This window comes from Cetorhinus maximus, chromosome 22 (assembly GCF_964194155.1).
Source record: "Cetorhinus maximus chromosome 22, sCetMax3.hap1.1, whole genome shotgun sequence".
NCBI classification, from domain to species: domain Eukaryota; kingdom Metazoa; phylum Chordata; class Chondrichthyes; order Lamniformes; family Cetorhinidae; genus Cetorhinus; species Cetorhinus maximus.
The window spans coordinates 8,031,549-8,042,469 of NC_135900.1; the positions used below are offsets into that span (position 1 = coordinate 8,031,549).

Below are 10,921 nucleotides of genomic sequence, written 5' to 3' on the forward strand. Positions count from 1 at the left end.
AAGATAATTTTGTTTCTGTATTGTCTTATGTGGAGCAGACCACTCAATTGGTCTAGCAATCGATAAGCTTTTTTACCAAGGGAAGAGACTTTGGGAACTTTTATAACATGTATGTTTTAGCTATCATACAGAATGTAAAGTTAGTTTTAAATAGATTGGGGTTGCATTGCCTGCATGAGTTAGCTCTTCAACTACTTTTGTCTGGACTGATTTGGAGAACAGGAAGTCCAAGTTCGAATCATAGAATGATATAATACAGAAGAGGCCATTTGGCCCATTGTGCCAGTGCTGGCTGTTTCAGTGTTGGCCATAGATCAGTTGGTAGCACTCTCACCTGCTGAGTCAGTAGTTGTGGGTTCAAGGCCCACTCTAGAGACTTGAGTGCCAAAAATCAAGGCTGAAACCCCAGTGCCAATAGTGGTCCTGCACTGTCGGAGGGGTCATCTTTCAGATGAGAGGTTAAAATAATGTTTCATCTCCGGTGGCTGTAAAAGATTCCATGTTGACTATTTTGAAAAAGAGTAGGGGGGGTTCTCCCCAGTGCCCTGGCCTATATTTTTCCCACAATTAACATCACAAAAAACAGATTATTTGGCTATCATGCTGTGGTTTGTGGGAGCCTGCTGTGTGCAAATTGCCAGCTGCATTTCTTACATTACAACAGTAACTCTTTCGAGTTATCAACAGTCACAGATTGTAACTCTTTCGAGTACATTCACAGTTCTTGGTTTCCGGGAGTGGGACATGAACCCACAACCCTCTGATTCAAAGGCGAGGGTGCTATGAACTGAGCCACAGCTGACACCTCTTACATTACAACAGTAAGTGTACTTCATTGGCAGTAGAGCCAATGAGACATCCTTAAGTCATGAAAAGTGCCTTTATAGGTGCAAGCCTCTGCTTTTCTTTCCACATGAGCTGCCACCCACCCTACTTCATCTAGCTCTCAACACGTTCCTTTCTCCCTTGTCTTTATCCAGCTTCCCCTTAAATACATCTGCTCCCTGTGGACAGTGAGTTCCATATGCTAAACATTTTCTCTTGAATTCCCTATTGGATTTATTAGCGGCTGCCAAATATTTATGGCCCCAAAATTATTATTTGTGGTCTGTCTTAGAGAGAAATTACAAGTCCATAACCCTTCGCTACTGATGTTTTATTCTTCTTTTCTGAAGGATGTTTAAGCCCATAGTGCAGTACAATAAGGAGAACTTCCATCTCACCATGTCTCTGTACAAGAATGATACCTTCGCACCCGAGGCTGCTTATGGAGCAAGTCCAGCTATTTGGCTTAATGATGACCTCTATTTGGAGGTCAAAGCGCCTGGGAGCTTTGAGGCTGCATTTGTTCTGCAAGTAACTTCCTGCTGGGCTACAACAACCCCTGACGCTCAAGGGAAGCAAAAGTTTCACTTCCTCCAAGATGGGTGAGGAAAACATTCTCCGACTTTACTTGAAATTAAAAACGTCCGAGTTAAAACTGCTAGCCCCCAGATATTTCAAAGGTGTCCGATTTGCTCCCAGCTCCTTTGAAATGGTGAAAGGTTTTGACAAAGTAAAGGAGGAGGAGCTGCTTCCATTGGCGGGAAGGTCAGTTCCCAAAGAATACGGATTTTAGATAATTGACAAAATAACCAGAGGTGAGATGAATAGATTCATTCTTAATGCAGCAAATTTCAGTGATCTAGACTACATGCCTGTGGAAGCAGATTCAATAGATTCAGTAGTGACTTTAAAAGGGATTTGGGTAAATACTGGAAGGAGAGAGAATTAAGGGGGAGTGGCGGGGGGGGGGCAGTGTGGATAATTGGATAGCCCTTTCAAGGAGCTGGCACAGGGCATGATGGGCTGAATGTCCTCCTTCATTCTTGTGGGAGATATTTTATTGGAATATGTTGTAGGGGTGTCCAGTTCTGTACAGTCGCAGTTCTCCAGAATGTACCGGTTTAATTAGAACAGAAGGAACATTTTTTACCTCTATATTCTGTTTCTTGATTGGATCCTCCCCAGGTCAAAGGTCGTGAGAAACCAATTGGCGTGACAACCATTGCAACGACGCAGTGACGAGGCCACCATGTTTTTCTTCATGGCCATGATGTGAAGGCACATCTGGGCACATCATAAACTCTGTTTTCAGGGAACTTTTTTGAATCTGATTTTTGGTAATTCATTCTGATCTCCATATTGCAAGGACAATATTGAAGCACTGGAGAAGGCCTAAAAGAAAAAACCGGTTTGTACAAGGATGATATCAGAACTGAGGTGGTAGCTGTCAGGACTGAACAGGCTGGCACTCTTTTCTCTAGAAAAGAGAAGGGCATGGCCTAACTGTGGTGTCAGCTGTGACTCGGATGGTAACACACTCTCCTCTAGGTCAGAATGTTGTGGGCTCCAGTCACGCTCCAGAAACCAGAGTATAAAATCTAGGCTGAAACTCCGCTGCACTGAGGGAGTGCTTCAGTGTCTGAGCTGTTGCCTTTTGGATAGGATAGATTTCATGGCATGATTTCAATATGAGTGGGGAGAGTTCTCCCCAGTATCCTGAATGATGATTTTCCCTCAACATACATCGTTAAAACACATGATCTGGTCATTGTTAAATTTGTTTGTGGGATCTTGCTTTGCACAAATTTCTGCTGTGTTCCCTACATTACAACAGTGACTACACTTCAAAAGTATTTCACTGACTGTGAAGTGCTTTGGAAACAAAAACAGAATTACCTGGAAAAACTCAGCAGGTCTGGCAGCATCGGCGGAGAAGAAAAGAGTTGACGTTTCGAGTCCTCATGACCCTTCAGCAGAACTGAGTAAAGTTAGGAGGGGTGAAATATAAGCTGGTTTAAGGTGGGTGGGGGGGTGGGGGAGAGAAGTTGTCGGGGGGTGGTTGTAGGGACAAGCAAGCAGTGATAGGAGCAGATAATCAAAAAATGTCACAGACAAAAGGAACAAAGAGGTGTTGAAGGTGGTGATATTATCTAAGAAAATGTGCTAATTAAGAATGGATGGCAGGACACTCAAGGTACAGCTCTAGTGGGGGTGGGGTGGAAAGACTGACACGGTATTACAGATATAGATTTAAAAATAATGGAATTAGGTGGGAAAAGAAAAATCTATATAAATTATTGGAAAAAACAAAAGGGGGAAGAAACGGAAAGGGGGTGGGGATGGGGGAGGGGGAGTTTAAGTTCTAAAGTTGTTGAATTCAATGTTCAGCCCGGAAGGCTGTAAAGTGCCTAGTCAGAAGATGAGGTGCTGTTCCTCCAGTTTGCGTTAGGCTTCTTTGGAATGTCTTTGATACAGGCTTTCAAAGGTTTGCTAGGATAAAGGTAATGTGAGGGGGATGGGGCGAGTCCAAAACAAAGAGCCATCTACTTAAGATAGTGTAGTAATCTGAAATGTAATATACCTTTAAGACAAGCATTGTAATGTGAGGTCACATGACCTTAATATCCAATAGCCGAGTAGCACAGGCTATCTCTGTGGGAGAGTCTAGATTTAGTCACTGAAGAGTGAAGACAGAGTTTTCTGTTGTGAGCACACAAGTGTAGTTGTCGAGTTTAGTTTGTAAATAACTAAATAAACAGCGTGTGTTTGTTCTAACAACGATCTCCCGATGTTCTCTGCCTCTGTACCGACTCGGTCACCCTGAACAAAGTGTGCAAACCGGATCCTTTAGCCCCAGCAAACCAAGGGCACTGGACCCAACAGATAGTCACTCATAAATCTAATAGGTAATTCAGGAGAAACTTCTTTACCCAGACAGTGGCGAGGATGTGGAGCCCGCTACCACAGGGAGTGGCTGAGGTGGATAGATGCACACATAAGGCAGACAGGAATAGAAGGATACATTGATGGGGTGAGAGGAGGCTCGTGTGGAGCATAAACACCATGGAGAAGATGGGCTGAATGGCCTGTTTCTGTGCCGTGTGATCTGTTTTTTTTTCTTTTTGTTCCACAAACTGATAACTTGACCTCCACTCCATTCTCTGAGGGCCACGAATGAGGTCACTCTGATTCTCTTACTGCACACTGTAATCACACGGTCCAAATCCGGGAGCTCCCTCCCTAACAGCACTGTGTGGGTGTACCTACACCACAGGGACTGCAGCAGTTCAAGATGGCAGCTCATCACCACCTTCTCAAGGGCAACTAGGGATGGGCAATAAATGCTGGTCTAGCCAGAGACATTCACATCCCTTAATAGGGAATTTTTTAAAAAAATGAATTCTGGGAAAGAGTTTTAAAAAAAAAACTCTTCTCTTTTTCCTTTTTCCCACCAGCTGTCCTCATGATGAAACGTTCCGATGGCATTCTGTAAACGGTGCCTCCAGCAGTAGTCGATTTTCCATAAAAATGTTTCATTTTGTCGAACTGGCAAACCGTCGCATCTATCTCCATTGTCAGACCAAGATCTGCCATATTGGGACTGCTGATTGCTTAGCGGTAAGTTAACGATTTAAATATACCCCTACGGTAACCAGCTTGGGAACCTACCTGGGAATGCAGGGCTCAGGAGGAGGTATAGGGCCATTCGGCCCTTCGAACCTGCTCTGCCATTCAATGTGATCATGGCTGATCCCGGTTGTGATCTCAACTCCACTTTCCTGTCTGCTCCCCCCCCCACCCCTCCCCCATAACACTTGGCTCCCTTGTCTATTAAAAACCTGTCTAACTCTGCCTTGAATAAAGTCAATGACGTAACCTTCGCTGCTCTCTGGGGAAGAGAACGCATATTAACTACCCTCTGAGAGAAAAAAAATTCTCATTTCAGTCTTAAAAGGGAGACCTCCTATTCTTAAACTCTGTCCCCTAGTTCTAGCCTCCCCCACAAGAGGAAACATCCTCCCAGTATCTACTCTATCAGGTCCCCTCAGGTTCTTATATGTTTCAATAAGATCACTTCTCATTCTTCTAAACTCCAAATGGGTTTAGGCCCAACCTGTTCAACCTTTCTTCATAAGATAAGCCCCTCATCCCAGGAATGAGTCGAGTGAACCTTCTCTGAACTGCTTCTAAAACAGTTAAATCCTTTTTCAAATAAGGAGACTGAAACTGTACACAGTATTCCAGATGTGGCCTCACCAAGACCCTGTACAGCTGCAGCAAAATTGTGGTGTATTTAAAATCCCAAAGGGTTTCGAAAGAGTAAATGAAGAGAAACTGTTTCCAGTGGCTGAAGGGTCAGTAACCAGAGGGCACAGCTAAGGTAGTTAACCAAAGAACCAGAGGTGACATGTGAGGAAAACCTTTTGACACAGTGGTTTGGATTTGGCATGCCCTGCCTGATTGAGTGGCACAGGTTCAATAGCAGCCTTCACAAGTGAATTGGATAAATATTTGGAAGAGACACGATTGCTGGAATATTCCGAAAGAGCTCTGGGGGAAGTAAGACTAACGGGGTTGCTCTTCAAAAGAGCCAGCACAGACTTGATGGGCTGAATGGTCTCTGTGCTGTACTATTCCATCAGTTGTTAACTCTTCTGATCTGGGAAGCTTTTTTGTTTGTTTTTTTTGTGCATCAATAGTTGGAATATTCTTTTCCTCTCCCAAGGAATGTGCAGACGTCCAGATTCCCAAAAGGCTGGAACGGGATGTATTAGCAACAGCCTCCAAGCCTGTGAATGGGATTGTCTCTGTAGGACCTATAGACCTGTGGAGCGTGACTGAAGGTGTGCTGATTGATTTGGGACATGCAACAACAAACTGTAAGTACCAAGGAACAAACCCTGATTTTGGATCCATCAGTAAAGCTCCAGTTGTGCAAAACAAGTTTGATTGCAAGAAGTTCCCAAAACTGGATGTGGTATTAGGCTCTGTCATAGAAAGGGTTAATGTGGGACTGGGTACAGTACCACCTGACAGTGTGATTGTAAAGGAACAAATGAGCCTAGTCTAAGAGGACAGTCTTGTGCTGGACAGAGATGTGTTTAGAGGCAAGCATGGAGACCACTCCTTGTACTATGTGTAGGTGTGAACTCCCATGTCATAGGAAGGAGATTGAAACAATGGTGAGGGTACATCACCTAACTCACTAAGGTGCTGCCTGATATGAGAAAGCACAAATGCAAAGTGGAAAAGCTGTTTTTTACTGATGTAATGTAGGAGATTTAAGGGGTGATTTGATATTAAGTAATGAAGAGAGATCATAGAATTATCAAACCTTATGGCACAGAAGGAACTGACCATCTGGTCTATTCTGCCTGTGTAGAGCAGTGTTCCTATGGTCGCACACCCCGAATGTTTGTCAGTAACTATCATCGAATACCTATCCAACCTCCCTTCCATCCATTTATTTATGGAATCCGCTTCCACCACTTTTTCCGGGTAGAAAGTTCCGGATTCTGACGACACTCTTTCAGCTCTGACAACGTGGTTAGAGACGGTTTATTTCCAGTAGTGAAGCTGTGAGGAAACGAGGCTACAAGGTTTAAATGCAAGAGATTTTGAACAGTGAACCTGGAGAAACATGTTTTACAGACGGTTACGAGGTTGAGTACAATTTACAGTCTGTGATTGAAGCGAAGACTGTGACGGGATAGGTTCAGCAGCTGCTACAACAACAACTTGTATAGCGCCTTGAATGTAATAATATCACAAAGCGTTCTAGGGGAGCATTATAAAGCAAAATTGGACAGAGACAAGACAGCGCAGGTGGCCAAAAGCATGGTCAGAGGTAGGTTTTAAGGAATGTCTTAAAGGAATGAGCATAAAGGCAGGTTTATAAATTAAGTGTGTGTATTATGGTGGGAGGCTAAAAAAAATTAAATTTATATAAAATTTAATGGCCTTCATGATCTCAAAGCCCCAACACTTTACAGCCTTAATTGGCTTTTTGAAGCGTAGTCACCTGCTGTTGTAATGTAGGAAATGCAGCAGCCAATTTACACACAGCAAGCTCCCACAAACAGCAATGCGATAATGACCAGGTATTTTTTCACTGTTTAGGGGATAAATTCCGGCCAGGAATCCGTGGAGATCTTTCTCCTCCTCCTCCTGAAATGGTGCAATCGAATCTACCACGTGAGGGGGCAAATGGGTCTTTGTTTAACATCTCATCCGAAAAGCTCTGAGTGCGACACCCCTCAGTACTACACTGGAGTGTCAGTGTGGATCTTTGTGCTAAATCTACAATTGACACTTAACTTAGATCATAAGATTTTGGGTTTGTGACTCAGTGTAGCTCTCTCCTATGTTCTTAACAGCCAGGGAGGGAATGAAATGTAAAATGGCAGATAATTATCGGGGGAGATGAGCCAAAAAGCAGTTTTCTATCTATGAACTAATCTTGTGGATATTTTGTGTGTGACTGGAGCCAATATGTGTTTTTGTTTTGTTCTACAGGGGAAGACTTGAAAGTACTGCTCTGGGTAGCTGGTGGGATAATAGGAACAACACTGATGGTGGTGGTTGTGGTTGCTGTAAAGAAAAAGATTATGATTCACAACACACTGTCTCAGCACTCGAGTGAACAACAGGCAACTTCCGCCCTTTAAAAAAAGAAGTTTGCAGAACTTCACAGATTGAGATATGTACCCAGAGCCATGTGTATTATAATAAAGGAGAATTCATTGTGCTTTCCATACTGTTGTATATTTTCTAATTACTCTTCTATGAACCTGGATTTTATTACCACTGAAGGTAGAGTATTTCTGGTGGAGAGGTAGTAGAAATTAGTACCAAATTCTTTCACCTCCAGAACCAGTTCGAGATCTTTCATTTAAGCATGTCAGCCGGGGCTCAGTTGGTAGCGCACTCGTCTCTAAGACGTAAGGTTCTGGGTTTAAGTCCCACTGCATTTTACAGGGGGGTGGTGGATGGCTTGCTCGCCATCCCTTTTCTCCACCCCCCCCCCCCCCCCCCCCCCCCCACCACCACCCAGAAGGAAAGTTGGCTAGAAGCTGACTCGCTCCATGTAAGCCTGCCCCACAGCCATAACGTACTGCAGGGGGGCTAAATTGGCAGACGGTGAGACACGCCACCCACAACAACTGGGGAGAAAATCCTACCTTTTTGGAGCTGCTGGCCAATCTGATTGGAGAGATTTGGAGAGCAGGTGGGAAGAAGGGTGGGTACTGTCTGCAGGGGAGAGGGGGGTGCCCCCTGAAGTTAATACACCCCCCTTCGTCCCCTTTTGGTTTTAAAACCAGCCTGCCGTCCCACTCACTAAGTGTATTATAGCATAAGCAGCGTATTATCTGGGTCAAGGAAAAACCAGTTCAATCCCAGTAAAAAATCAATAATACAGGTACTGGTAACACGAGTTCCATTTTAAAGTATACAAGACCTGTTCAGACAAGTTTTACTGATACCTTTCACTTCCAAGTTGTTCAGGATTTGTTCTCCTTTTGCTAATAAGCTCAATTTACCCTCAAATTTATTTTTTAAAAAATGTGGGGTGGGTGGTGGGGGGGCAGCTGATTTCGGTGCCCACCCCATCTCCCCTGTTTATGGGGGTGAGCTCCAGGGTGGGTGGGAAGGTGGAGGGCTGCTGGGCACCTGCCCTATCTTATGTGCCCTCCTGCCAAAAACGCACCCGGTGGTAGGACACGTAAAATCCAGCCCCAGGGCTTGAGCACAAAAATCGAGGCTGACACAGTGCTGATACTCCATCAGTTACAGTTTGGAGGGTCTTTTCGAAGTCTTTGTTGTCATATGTAGATTTACTGTAATCTCTATTGACTCTTACAGTAAAGGGTATAAGCTAGGAACTGTCTTCATGCTGCTATACACAGCTCTGCCCAACGCTTGAGTGAGGGTGTGGGTCATGTGCTCTCTTACATCACTCTGGGTGGTACTGTCCCACATTAACCCTATATATGCCAGGCCCTTATACTACATACTTATCACAAGATCATGACCTACTAATATTCTAACTAATATTTCTTCCCCCAATCAAAATGGTGCAGATGGTGTCACACTGGTAATGTCACTGGACCAGAGGCTCAGACTAATGTTCTGGGGTCATTTGGGTTCAAACCCCACCGTGGCAGCTGGTGGAATTTGAATTCAATGAATAATATCTGGAATTATAAACTAGTCTGTGACTTATTATAGAAACCTGTTTGGTTCATGGCTGTCCCTTACCTACATGTGAGTCCAGAACCACAGAATTGTGACTCTTAACTGCCCTTTGGCTTGCTAGGCATTTTCATTCAGTTCAAGGGCAATTAGGGATGGGCAACAAATGCTGGTCTTGTCAGTGATGCCCACATCCCATGATGATAAAAGTTTTTTATAATTTATTCTATTTCTGGAATCTGGCAAATTGGCTGTGACTGTATACCTCTGTGCTGCCACTTTTGCTGGGTCTGTCCTGCCAGTGAGACAGGTCATAGCCAGGGATGGTGATAGTGGTGACTGGCACATTGAAAGGTATGATTCCGTATGTATGACTATGTTGCTTGACTCATCTGTGAGACATCTCTCTCCCAATTTTGGCACAAGCCCCCAGATGTTGGTACGGAGGATTTTGGATGGTTGACGGGGCTGAGATTGCTGTTGTTGTTTCCGGTGCCTAGGTCGATGTCAGGTGTTCCGTCTAGTTTCATTACTATTAGATTTTTTAGCGGTTTGATAAAACTGAGTGGCTTGCTAGGCCATTTAAGAGTCAACCACATCATTCTGGGTCTGAAGTCACTTGGCCAGACCAGGTAAGGACAGCGGATTTCCTTCCCTAAAGGACATTAGATGGGTTTTTACGACAATCAATAATGGTTTCATGGTCATCGTTAGACTTTTAATTCCAGATTTTTATTGAATTCAAATTCCACCATCTTCCGTGGTGGGATTCGAACCTCGGTCCCCAGGGCATTACCTTGGGTCTCTGGGTTACTAGCGTAGTAAGTTTGCAGACGACACTAAGGTTGGAGGAGTTGCAGATAGTTTAGAGGATTGTCAAAGGATACAACGGGATATAGATCGGTTGGAGACTTGGGTGGAGTAATGGCAGCTGGAGTTTAATCTGGACAAATGCGAGGTAATGCATTTTGGAAGGTCTAATACAGGCAGGAATTATACAGTAAATGGCAGAACCCTTAAGTGCATCGACGGGCAGAGGGATCTGGGTGTGCAGGTCCACAGGTGACTGAAAGTGACAACGCAGGTGGATAAGGTAGTCAGGAAGGCATATGGTATGCTTGCCTTCATTGGCAGGGGTATTGAGTATAAAAGCTGGGAAGTCATGCTGCAGCTGTATAGAACTTTGGTTAGGCCACACTTGGAATATTGTGTGCAATTCTGGTCGCCACATTACCAGAAGGATATGGAGGTGTTGGAGGGGGTGCAGAGGAGGTTTACGAGGATGCTGCCTGGTCTGGAGGTTATTAGCTATGAGAGATTGGAAAAACTCGGATTGTTCTCACTAGAGTGACGGAGATTGAGGGGCGACTTGATAGAAGTTTACAAAATTATGAGTGGCATGGACAGAGTAGATAGAAGCTTTTTCTCAGGGTGGAAGAGTCATTTACTAGGGGACATAGATTTAAGGTAAGAGGAGAAAACTATAGAGGAGATGTGCGGGGCAAGTTTTTTACGCAGAGGGTAGTGAGTGTCTGGAATTCGCTGCCAGAGGTGGTGGAAGCAGGTACGATAGTGGTGTTTAAGAGGCAGCTTGACAAATACATGAATAGGATGGGAATAGAGGGATACGGACCCCAGAGTTGCAAAATGTTTTAGTTGACGGGCAATATGATCGGCGCAGGCTTGGAGGGCCGAAGGGCCTGTTCCTGCGCTGTACTTTTCTTTGTTGTTCTTTGTTTGCTACTTAAACTTTTGGCTACACTTCAAAAAGTACTTCTCGCTTTAAAGAAGGTTGAGAGATTTGGGAGAGGTGCTCAAAATTATGAAGGGTCTAGACAAAGTACAGAGAGAGAGAATCTTACCATTTGGTGTGTAGCTCAAGAACCAGAATAAGGTGATTGAC

The 10,921-nt window shown here is 44.2% G+C and overlaps 1 protein-coding gene across 1 annotated transcript in view; it reads left to right on the plus strand.

The window, feature by feature from the left end:
* The window catches only part of LOC144696433 (uncharacterized), a 28,987-nt gene extending 21,409 nt beyond the window's left edge, over window positions 1-7,578 (plus strand). The window contains exons 14-17 of the mRNA XM_078567712.1: window positions 1,176-1,427; window positions 4,281-4,443; window positions 5,552-5,705; window positions 7,342-7,578. The gene's annotated coding sequence lies outside the window, so the exon portion shown is untranslated. The remainder of the gene's footprint in view (window positions 1-1,175; window positions 1,428-4,280; window positions 4,444-5,551; window positions 5,706-7,341) is intronic.
* Window positions 7,579-10,921: the final 3,343 nt, after the last annotated feature.